The following is a 12,903-nucleotide window of genomic DNA, read 5'->3' on the forward strand; positions in this document are numbered from 1 at the left end:
TGTCTAGTGTCAAAATTATGGGGAGTAACATGACGAAAAGGGCGCAAAATCGAAAGAACGAAAATATTTTTTTTTCTTTATTTTTGTTTCGTTAGTTCAAATGAAATTAAATGTGTACCATTATCTGGGGCAAATTGAGACACATGGGGTGAATTGAGAAGTGATTTTAGCAATGTTTTTGCACAATATTTGAATATTTTTTAATTTTTTCCAGTAGGAATAGACACAAAACAACAAAATTAGTTTATACATTTGAACTTTTATGTTCTGGTTTTCTTGTCAAAAATTTACCAACACATTCAAACCACGGGGTACCATAGAAGTTGGTTTGTTTGACTCAAAAACATGCTTTTTTGTAAAGCCCCACAACGTGAGCCAAACAACGTCCCTAACAATGGGCTATGCCCTGTTCGTGGACTCGCTCTTAAGGTTTCCCAACAACATGGTTGAGCTCAACCGCCTCAAATTGTAGATTTAAATTAACATTATGATGATCTGTAAGTTCATTGGCCAAATAAGAATTTGCGGAAGACATTTCAGAGGATTTGAAAAAGACACCTGCTGGGAAGCTTTGCCTAAGACCACATATATTGTTGTTGGCGGCATTTATGGTTTATTTTAATGAAAAGAATCAATATGAGCAGCTACAGGATTATTTTCCAAAAAAATAAATAAGACTAATTAAATTTTGATGTGTGACCCTCTGAAATGTTATTCCCGAAACAGCGCCACCAAACATTTGGTGGCGGCTTCAGCAAGCTACGTCAGTATCACGGGCCTGCTGAATACCTTTAAAATTAAAAATTAGATAAAGCAATGTTTATAACATTATTTAAAAAGTTTGCAACGATTTGTCGTAGCCACCGATTTGCCGTCATCTTGTACCAACAACCCAGCTTCGCCATGATAAAATCTGGTATAATTATGCAAGCTTGGGCTACAGTCAAACCTCGTTAATTTGGAAAGGTTGAACTTCTAAAATTTATTACTAATCTTCGAAATCCGTGTTTCGTTCTTAAACTGTTTTTAAAGTTGCTGTCCCTATTCAGACCGTAGTCCCAATTCACCACAGTTGGCGGTACTTATAGTTTTAAACTGGAAAATATGATTATAAAATTTAGTTTTTTTTCGAAATTGCCGAATTAGCGGAGCTCTACTGTAATCGTTTGTTTACAGTGAATTATACCACCAGTTATACCACTTCAAGGTACACTGTGAAGTCAGAACAGTGAGAAGTGAAAAAATCGTGGGGCCTTTTGAAACACGTCGCCATCTTGTTTTCTCTCAACCCTGACTGAAAAGTCCGTCGGACGTCCGTCGTTTGTCGTCCGTGCAATCGTACGACGTCGCACGACAATGTCGTGTGACTTTCGCACGAATGTCATACGTTTTTGCACCAAAATGTCGTATTTGTCGTGCGATCGATCATCGAAATTGTTCGACATTGTCGTACGACATTCGACCGACGTTGCACGGTTTTGTTATTTAGGTTGTCGTGCCTTTGTCGTGTGCTGTTTTTATCGTGTTTTTAGGTTATGTTGCAGTAAAAATAAACGTTTTTTTTTATTTTTAATTATTATTAGATGTATTTTTTCCGTAAATTAAACTTATTCACTCGATTTCACAAACATTCATTAATTTTACTTATTGTGTGTCGCGATCTTCACGTGGTTTTTGGCGTTGTCTTCCGGTTGGCCTTTCAGCTCATCTCGTCGCTTCGGCATCTTGGCCGGACTTTGTTATCCATCTTTTTGGAGTCAACACCAGCGTGTAGATACGGCACTGGAGCGGCGCTTCCATTCAATTCCCACAGATTGATGGCCTACGGGACAACGTTGGTTTACGCACTTCTGGTGCAGGTGTTTTTGCGATCGTTACAGCTTCCGTTCCGTGGGACAACACGGAAACGCTGGGTTGTCAGCAGGATTCGATTGGAATATTTTTGGTTACCTGAAAAAAGATTACGTCATTCGGCTAAATCATCCAAAAACATAACTAGAAATGTAAAATTTAACCTTCAATGTAAAATAAAAAAAATGTAGTCAATTTAAACTTGTAAATTTGTAGGAAAAAATTGTTTAACACAACAACAAAAATTCAAACATTTTTAATTTCAGATAAAAAATCAACATCAACACATGTTGATTTTTTATCAAAAATTTGTATGGAGAATTTGTCCGATTCTTTTGAGGGGTGAACGAACTTATTTGGTCAAAAGAGGCCAAAGATACAGCATTTTTAAGGTTTTTTCGGTATCTCGCATCAGACGTTCGGACTGTAAGGGTTAATTTAAAGTGCATGTGTTTCTTGGGACTCTGAAGTCCTTGCTTTAAAAAAGCAATGAACTTTAAAGTTTTTAAACAATTTTGAAATGTTTTAATGTTAGAATCGTTAAAATTTAAAATATCTGAATATTTTTAAAATAATAATAAAATCTTTGATATTTTGAAAAATTATAATTTTATAATTTTATAATTTTATAATTTTATAATTTTATAATTTTATAATTTTATAATTTTATAATTTTATAATTTTATAATTTTATAATTTTATAATTTTATAATTTTATAATTTTATAATTTTATAATTTTATAATTTTATAATTTTATAATTTTATAATTTTATAATTTTATAATTTTATAATTTTATAATTTTATAATTTTATAATTTTATAATTTTATAATTTTATAATTTTATAATTTTATAATTTTATAATTTTATAATTTTATAATTTTATAATTTTATAATTTTATAATTTTATAATTTTATAATTTTATAATTTTATAATTTTATAATTTTATAATTTTATAATTTTATAATTTTATAATTTTATAATTTTATAATTTTATAATTTTATAATTTTATAATTTTATAATTTTATAATTTTATAATTTTATAATTTTATAATTTTATAATTTTATAATTTTATAATTTTATAATTTTATAATTTTATAATTTTATAATTTTATAATTTTATAATTTTATAATTTTATAATTTTATAATTTTATAATTTTATAATTTTATAATTTTATATTTTATAATTTTATAATTTTATAATTTTATAATTTTATAATTTTATAATTTTATAATTTTATAATTTTATAATTTTATAATTTTATAATTTTATAATTTTATAATTTTTTTTTCTTTTTTTTTTTTGGGAGGGTGATCCAGCCGCACATCGTTGATGTTGAAACCTCTAAACTGGGCCCTCGTCCTGTCGCGTCCGTCAGTAGTCTTGTCGTACATTACAACTAGAATCAGATCTGCCAATGAATTAGTACACTTCGACCAAATAAACACTGACGCTGTATGGATCTGACTCTAGAATAAATGCACAGTTGTGTGTTATTCATAAGTCCAACTTATTCAATTATTCATTTAAGTCCAAATATTCATTTGCTAACTACTTTGGATTGAAAATCTAAATTTTACTCTAAAATCCTCTAAACTCAATGTTCAAAACTAAACGTTCCTTTAACGGTTGCAGTACTACTTCTATCAAAAACAATAAAAAAATTGTGAACTGATATACAAATAGGATAGAAATCGCGATCTGCAAAAGAAATGACCATTTACGTCAAAAGATCCGTAGTTCCTCGATTCGCAACAATGGTCAATACAACCATAATCCGAAAACCGTTAGTTCAACAGATCAACGAATTTTGTCCGATATCATTACATTATTGATTGATCGAGACTCTGAGCATGAGCATGAGCATGAGAGATCACCCATGGTTGCCCCTCCGTTGCTGAACAGAACCGTAATATCCTTTCAGCACTACTGACTATAGGCTTCGACAATCTAGTGGTGTTTCCTTATCAACAGCATGTATGAATGCGCTGAAAAGATAAAACACCATGATTGCTAAAGCTAGATCAGTTGCGAATAGGTAACAGTCATTGGCCACCAACGGCGCCCGCCATGTCAGTTTGTAGACCTCGATTTAAAGGGACGGGAATGTTAGTTAGCGCAGGTTGCTACTAGGGCAGCTGATTTACTCTGTGCTTACACCCCACGAGCGCCAGGAACCTGAAAATTTGTTAGTAGGATAGGGTGTTTGGTCAGGATTCATCATAAAAGATGATGATGCGACCCAAAATCATAGTGTTTGTTGAAAGGTATTATATATTATTCTCAAGGCAAGCAATCGGATGCTGCGGATGAGACATTTCCCGTTTAGCGGTTGTTAAATTTTAAATGAAATGGTTTAGTCTTAGACAGCCGGCTGTGGAAAGATAGAACCAAAATCATTTGTAATAAAAAAATTAAGGATTGAACAGTGCAATTTTTAACTTGAGATGATTTTACGAGTTTTAAATGATTGATGTTTAGTGAGGTACTGGTTAACGTTGCGAACGACGAGTTACAATGTTTATCAAGCTGAAATGGTATGATAGGGGTTTGTTGTTGTTGCACACCGACAACGGACGCGAAAAATGTTGCGACCCAACGAAAAGGCATCGCAAATCGAACTGGCTAACTGTCATCGGGACAGCCAAAGCCAGCCGCACCTTCACACACACACGCACGCGGAAAAAAAACGAAAACACACTGCGACGGACGCAAAAAATTTTGCGACCCAACGAAAAGGCATCGCAAATTGAACTGGCTAACTGTCATCGGGACAGCCAAAGCCAGCTGCACCTTCACACGCACGCCAAAGGAAAACGAAAAACACTGCGACGGACGCGAAAATTTTGCGACCCAACGAAAAGGCATCGCAAATCGAACTCATTATTGATTGATCGAGACTCTATGGAAATTTTGACATAAAAGAATGCCTAGTATTCTACATCAATCAAAGTTTATTGACAGCATTACTCTAACTTAACAAGTGCAACTAAATTTATCATCAAATAGATTTGAAAAGCATACAGATTTATTTTAAATGCTAATGCTAAGCAACAAATCAATTGTACTATCCTAAAGTCCCACCTAAATCCCACATTGTGATAGTGAAAAAGTCACAGAAGCAGCGGTGTCTTGTGCAATTGTGATATTTTCACTATCGGAGAACTACCTAGTTCACGAAGACAGCTTATCGGTCAACGCTTAAGCCCTGGGGCTGCGCCAAAGCGAGTTCTCGTAGCATGAAGTGGTGTCCATAGTGCTTATAAAAAAGAATGTATACCCAAATTTTAACTAATGCACTAGGATCAAATCATGCCCCTTGACTTTACAAGGCCCAGGAATTTTATAATTTTATAATTTTATAATTTTATAATTTTATAATTTTATAATTTTATAATTTTATAATTTTATAATTTTATAATTTTATAATTTTATAATTTTATAATTTTATAATTTTATAATTTTATAATTTTATAATTTTATAATTTTATAATTTTATAATTTTATAATTTTATAATTTTATAATTTTATAATTTTATAATTTTATAATTTTATAATTTTATAATTTTATAATTTTATAATTTTATAATTTTATAATTTTATAATTTTATAATTTTATAATTTTATAATTTTATAATTTTATAATTTTATAATTTTATAATTTTATAATTTTATAATTTTATAATTTTATAATTTTATAATTTTATAATTTTATAATTTTATAATTTTATAATTTTATAATTTTATAATTTTATAATTTTATAATTTTATAATTTTATAATTTTATAATTTTATAATTTTATAATTTTATAATTTTATAATTTTATAATTTTATAATTTTATAATTTTATAATTTTATAATTTTATAATTTTATAATTTTATAATTTTATAATTTTATAATTTTATAATTTTATAATTTTATAATTTTACAATTTTATAATTTTATAATTTTATAATTTTATAATTTTATAATTTTATAATTTTATAATTATATAATTTTATAATTTTATAATTTTATAATTTTATAATTTTATAATTTTATAATTTTATAATTTTATAATTTTATAATTTTATAATTTTATAATTTTATAATTTTTTTTTTTTTTTTTTTTTGGGAGGGTGATCCAGCCGCACATCGTTGATGTTGAAACCTCTAAACTGGGCCCTCGTCCTGTCGCGTCCGTCAGTAGTCTTGTCGTACATTACAACTAGAATCAGATCTGCCAATGAATTAGTACACTTCGACCAAATAAACACTGACGCTGTATGGATCTGACTCTAGAATAAATGCACAGTTGTGTGTTATTCATAAGTCCAACTTATTCAATTATTCATTTAAGTCCAAATATTCATTTGCTAACTACTTTGGATTGAAAATCTAAATTTTACTCTAAAATCCTCTAAACTCAATGTTCAAAACTAAACGTTCCTTTAACGGTTGCAGTACTACTTCTATCAAAAAACAATAAAAAAAATTGTGAACTGATATACAAATAGGATAGAAATCGCGATCTGCAAAAGAAATGACCATTTACGTCAAAAGATCCGTAGTTCCTCGATTCGCAACAATGGTCAATACAACCATAATCCGAAAACCGTTAGTTCAACAGATCAACGAATTTTGTCCGATATCATTACATTATTGATTGATCGAGACTCTGAGCATGAGCATGAGCATGAGAGATCACCCATGGTTGCCCTCCGTTGCTGAACAGAACCGTAATATCCTTTCAGCACTACTGACTATAGGCTTCGACAATCTAGTGGTGTTTCCCTTATCAACAGCATGTATGAATGCGCTGAAAAGATAAAACACCATGATTGCTAAAGCTAGATCAGTTGCGAATAGGTAACAGTCATTGGCCACCAACGGCGCCCGCCATGTCAGTTTGTAGACCTCGATTTAAAGGGACGGGAATGTTAGTTAGCGCAGGTTGCTACTAGGGCAGCTGATTTACTCTGTGCTTACACCCCACGAGCGCCAGGAACCTGAAAATTTGTTAGTAGGATAGGGTGTTTGGTCAGGATTCATCATAAAAGATGATGATGCGACCCAAAATCATAGTGTTTGTTGAAAGGTATTATATATTATTCTCAAGGCAAGCAATCGGATGCTGCGGATGAGACATTTCCCGTTTAGCGGTTGTTAAATTTTAAATGAAATGGTTTAGTCTTAGACAGCCGGCTGTGGAAAGATAGAACCAAAATCATTTGTAATAAAAAAATTAAGGATTGAACAGTGCAATTTTTAACTTGAGATGATTTTACGAGTTTTAAATGATTGATGTTTAGTGAGGTACTGGTTAACGTTGCGAACGACGAGTTACAATGTTTATCAAGCTGAAATGGTATGATAGGGGTTTGTTGTTGTTGCACACCGACAACGGACGCGAAAAATGTTGCGACCCAACGAAAAGGCATCGCAAATCGAACTGGCTAACTGTCATCGGGACAGCCAAAGCCAGCCGCACCTTCACACACACGCACGCGGAAAAAAAACGAAAACACACTGCGACGGACGCAAAAAATTTTGCGACCCAACGAAAAGGCATCGCAAATTGAACTGGCTAACTGTCATCGGGACAGCCAAAGCCAGCTGCACCTTCACACGCACGCCAAAGGAAAAACGAAAAACACTGCGACGGACGCGAAAAATTTTGCGACCCAACGAAAAGGCATCGCAAATCGAACTCATTATTGATTGATCGAGACTCTATGGAAATTTTGACATAAAAGAATGCCTAGTATTCTACATCAATCAAAGTTTATTGACAGCATTACTCTAACTTAACAAGTGCAACTAAATTTATCATCAAATAGATTTGAAAAGCATACAGATTTATTTTAAATGCTAATGCTAAGCAACAAATCAATTGTACTATCCTAAAGTCCCACCTAAATCCCACATTGTGATAGTGAAAAAGTCACAGAAGCAGCGGTGTCTTGTGCAATTGTGATATTTTCACTATCGGAGAACTACCTAGTTCACGAAGACAGCTTATCGGTCAACGCTTAAGCCCTGGGGCTGCGCCAAAGCGAGTTCTCGTAGCATGAAGTGGTGTCCATAGTGCTTATAAAAAAGAATGTATACCCAAATTTTAACTAATGCACTAGGATCAAATCATGCCCCTTGACTTTACAAGGCCCAGGGAATTTTATAATTTTATAATTTTATAATTTTATAATTTTATAATTTTATAATTTTATAATTTTATAATTTTATAATTTTATAATTTTATAATTTTATAATTTTATAATTTTATAATTTTATAATTTTATAATTTTATAATTTTATAATTTTATAATTTTATAATTTTATAATTTTATAATTTTATAATTTTATAATTTTATAATTTTATAATTTTATAATTTTATAATTTTATAATTTTATAATTTTATAATTTTATAATTTTATAATTTTATAATTTTATAATTTTATAATTTTATAATTTTATAATTTTATAATTTTATAATTTTATAATTTTATAATTTTATAATTTTATAATTTTATAATTTTATAATTTTATAATTTTATAATTTTATAATTTTATAATTTTATAATTTTATAATTTTATTATTTTATAATTTTATAATTTTATAATTTTATAATTTTATAATTTTATAATTTTATAATTTTATAATTTTATAATTTTATAATTTTATAATTTTATAATTTTATTTTCATGTTTTCAAAGTCAAACTAAAAATTGACAAACTGTCACTTTTAACATGGGGCTCACGCACACTATCAAAACAAATGTTTGGCAGTGTGTGTGAACTTCTTATAAAAGGGGTGTCAAACTAAAAAGTGACCTCGTTCGTTTGACAACAGTTGGTGTCAAACCATCGGGGTTTGAGTGTAGTGTTAAAAGATAACCAAGATAACCAAAGAAATAAACAGAATTGAATTGAATAGAAATAATTTTATAATTTTTATATATTTTGAATTTTTATCATATTTTTGAACGAAACCATACCTTTTAATTGTATTATTTTATATTTATTAGAATCTTAGAAAATTTTAATTGTGGAATTGAAAAGATTCAGAATTGAAAAAATAGAATATTATTGTTTAGAATTTGTGATGGTTTCAGGTTTTTAATTCTCCAGTCCCCCACACCCCTTCTCCCCCGCACACTTTCATCGTCCTCATTTATTTTCCGTCGTCCTAATGGGATGCACACCCCCTCTATCGTTTCAAAAACACAACTCACCGTATAAAAACCACGCATCGCCACCTCCCAATAAACACCAATCCGCTTCCTCGATCACAGACTGGGTGCTCCCCTTCCCGTCTTCCGGCATGGCCCGCCGGAGCAACGATGTGACCCGTTCTCCTCCACCTCCACCACGAAGGCTGAAATCAGGAAATCTGGAATATAAATATTGCTGTGATAAAGTCGATCGCAAAAAAGCAACGCTACTTACCAATCAACCGGCCAAAATCCACACGAAACTTTTCAACAACGTAAACTGGTTCGATTCGGTTCAAAGTTTCTCTGATTTGATCAAGTCCAAACAAGACCAACTGAAGAGAACTGTCAAACTGCGTCGACGAAAATCGTGACGTCAAATTGAAGGAAAATCGATGGAAAAAACAATGTCGGGCATGTCGAGTGTTTGTCGTCCGTTTGTCGTCCTTTCGACCAATCGATATCGAAACGGTAAAATCAAAACCGCGCGACAGCTCGTACGAAGTGCGACATGTTTCAAACAGGGAAGTTACACTTCTATTCTATGCAGGCATGTAACAGCTTTTTCTACACCATCGGGACCAAGGGGTAAGACAGTGAGAAACTGAGTGACTCATTTTCTCAAAGTTACTCAATGTGGCTCAAAGTTACTCAATATCCCTCTTGAACGATTTTCCAACAGGTTACGGAATTTGTGAATATACATATTTTGACAGGCGAGCGTGTTTACAAGCAAGTTAAACATAATTTCACGACAAGATACTGCTCAACTTCCCAAAATTGGCCATTGTATTTGCTGCGGAATGGTCTGTCCCGGATTTCAATCCGGATGTTGCTGCAAGAGAAAGATTCCAGCGTTGCGGCACGTAGCAGTTCTCGATTTTGTGGCATAGCTGGCACCCCCTGCCGCTTGTAGAAGCTGCTGACCTTGTGCCAGAGTGCTTTAGCCGGCCGGATTTACTACCCTGTTCCGGTCCATTATCTCTCAAAACGGACCTGAGGAAATGCCCTGTTCGCCTTCACCCTCGGTGTAAAACAGCTGATCGCCGGTATCACCAAGATGGAATCGACCGAGCCCTTCGTACAACGACGCCCGTTTCGAGGAAATCTTGTCCTACATCCAGAAGAACGACTACAACACGGCCGCCGTCGCTATCGTGGCCATCTCCGGATGGCACGGAGACAACTGGAACCGTCCACCAAGATATACTAGTTCAAGGGATGGGCCATCGAGCGCAAGAGGGCAAGGCTGACGGCAAGTATCTGCTTGAGACTATGGATGGCGTCCTGACGCCGAACCGCCCCACCGACAAGCCCCTGCATCTGCCACTAAAGGACGTCAACAAAAACGGTGGTACGGGAACGAAAACCTGTGCGAACAAGCCCGGTATCGCCATCGACCCGGTCAACCTGATCGCTGATGTCAAGTCCGTCGAAATGCAACAAGAAGCCCTGCCGGAGGTTGTGCCCTGACTCAAAGAATCACCGCCCAGGTCATCGTGCTGAACCACTCCGGTCAGATCTTCAACGGATACACCCTGTGCTGGAATGCCACACCGCTCACATTGATTGCGAGTTTAGCGAGATCAAGGAGAAGGTCTATCGTCGTTCCGGCAAGTCCACCGAGGATCATCCAAAGTCCATCAAGTCTGGTGATGACACCATCGTCTTCCTGGTCCCACCCAAGCCTCTGTGCGCGGTAGCCGAAAAGGCCACCAAATAACATTCGATAATAGCGACCGCGAGGACAGTTCCCTTGAGTGAACCAGAAGTCGATCCGGTCATGTCCTGCGAGTACTTGCCAGTAATCAGCTATTGTCGAAGGAGTCAGACAAAACTAATAAAAAAGTTTATTAAATTTTCTGCTTTTGCTTAGTTTTTTTAATGCGGTCGGTTTCGATGCCTGTGGTCCGTTCTGTGCGCAGGAAAAGGCTTGGGTGAACATTCTTGAAAGATGCCGATGTCCCCTGAGTCCTCCTCGTTCTGAATCTGAATGTCCGAGTGTGCCTTCCACTCCTCGTCCTGGTGCACCGTGCGCGATCGAGGAATGATGGGTCAGGGCCTGGTTGAGTACGTTCTCGGCGCCGTCGCTTAGGAACGTGTCACACTGATCTCGGGGACGCGAAACCATGTTACGAATCGCCCACGAACCGTTCCGCTGGATAACCTTGCTGGCCGCGTGGATTGTCATAGCTTGACGATCGTTTCGGTGATACCGATTTCGAAGAGCGTTTTTTGTCACGCAGGCGACGGAGTGTCGGGCGAACGATTTTCCGACTGGGACTGCAACAATCTGAAAGTGCAGTAAAATTCAACACCATTTCTTCGTCTTTATGGCAGGCCATCATTAGAAACTATTTATAAATAATATTGTGCTTATGAATTTGATTTGTGGGTTTCAAGAGCTTGTGGTACTTATCACAAGTGAAGATCGGAAACAGACTGTAGTTGCGGGACAGTCCGGGGAACTTGATCTCTACCATGTCCACCGGTACCACACACCTTCCTCCTCCGGATGAAGATCCGGAGACGTCCTGCAGCTGCTCGGCGCAAAACACAACTTTTTGTTTCGATCTCGGCGTGTGTGAGATGCCGGATTTTTATACGGATCTGGTCCTGCAAGGGGTAGGATCCATGATATCAGTCTGCCGTAGCATGATTATTGAAAGGGCGGGTGCTGCCTTTGCTGATGGATGATGCATTTTTATGCACGGGCCCAGACCAGTTGTTGCTGTAATTTTTTTTCGCTTCACGTTGTTTCTGCTTGGGGTTGGTTTTGTATCTGTCAAAGTCAGTCGTCTCTCTCTGGTGCCAAATGTCAGTGTCAAAATTCGTTACGTCGTTTGGGAGGATTGAAAAACTTTGAGTGGCTCAATGTTACTCAAAGTTATTCAAACTTTCTCAATATTACTCTCTGTCCTACCCCTTCATCGGGACAGTATCAAATGACCAGACTGCCCATGGGACTAAAAATCAGTCCGTCTAAATTTACCAGATTCATGACTATTGCTATGTCAGGACTTAATGGTACAAAATGTTTAATTTATCTAGACGACATTATAGTCTATGGTAAAATGTTGCGAGAACACAACCAAAATTTAATGCGAATTTTTGAGAGACTTCGAGAAGTTAATTTAAAGCTTAACCCTAAGAAGTGCATTTAAAAAAAAAAGAACTATTGTATTTGGGACATATGATTTCCGAAGAAGGGATAAAGCCAGACCCATCGAAAATTGAAATCATTAAAAAATGGAGTAGTCCAAAGACTCCAGACGAAATCAAGAGATTTGTGGCTTTTGCAAACTATTACCGAAAGCACATTAAAAATTTCGCTAAAGTTTGCAGTCCATTGAATAAACTGACTCGAAAGGGAGTGGAGTTTGACTGGACCCAAGAATGCGAAAACTCTTTTCAGTTTTTGAAGGAGTGCTTCATTAATCCTCCGGTACTTGACTACCCAAATTTTTCGAGCGAAAACGTGTTTACATTACATACAGATGCATCTGGAAAAGCGTTAGAGCTGTATTGAGTAACAGCAACGCTAGACCGATTGCATTTGCTAGTAAAGCCCTAAATCCTGCTGAACTAAACTACAGTACGATTGAGAAGGAACTTTTGGGTTTGGTCTGGGCAATCCGACATTTTCGGCCATATTTGTATGGTAGGAGATTCCAGATCTACACAGACCATCGCCCGTTGGTTTATTTACAACTTCTGATAACTTTGTTTAGTTAATTTATATTAAAAATTGGTTTAAATTTAGTTTTTTAAAGTAAAACTTATCAAAACATTAGTTTATAAACAACTATTTTTATAAAATTGCTATTTTATGTTGTAAGAGTCTCTATTGAAC

At 34.5% G+C, this 12,903-nt stretch overlaps 1 long non-coding RNA gene and 1 pseudogene across 1 annotated transcript; one reads left to right on the top strand and one right to left on the bottom strand.

The window, feature by feature from the left end:
* Window positions 1-1,868: 1,868 nt before the first annotated feature.
* LOC119770459 lies at window positions 1,869-9,458 on the bottom strand. Its single transcript, XR_005278832.1, has 3 exons — window positions 9,286-9,458; window positions 9,072-9,229; window positions 1,869-1,950 (listed from the first exon to the last, which is right to left on the bottom strand). It is a non-coding gene; the product is annotated as an uncharacterized LOC119770459 (long non-coding RNA).
* A 421-nt stretch (window positions 9,459-9,879) lies between these two features.
* Window positions 9,880-10,773, top strand: LOC6047276 (annotated as a pseudogene).
* The last annotated feature ends 2,130 nt before the right edge of the window (window positions 10,774-12,903 follow it).

The sequence above is a fragment of the Culex quinquefasciatus genome, chromosome 3 (assembly GCF_015732765.1).
Source record: "Culex quinquefasciatus strain JHB chromosome 3, VPISU_Cqui_1.0_pri_paternal, whole genome shotgun sequence".
NCBI lineage: Eukaryota > Metazoa > Arthropoda > Insecta > Diptera > Culicidae > Culex > Culex quinquefasciatus.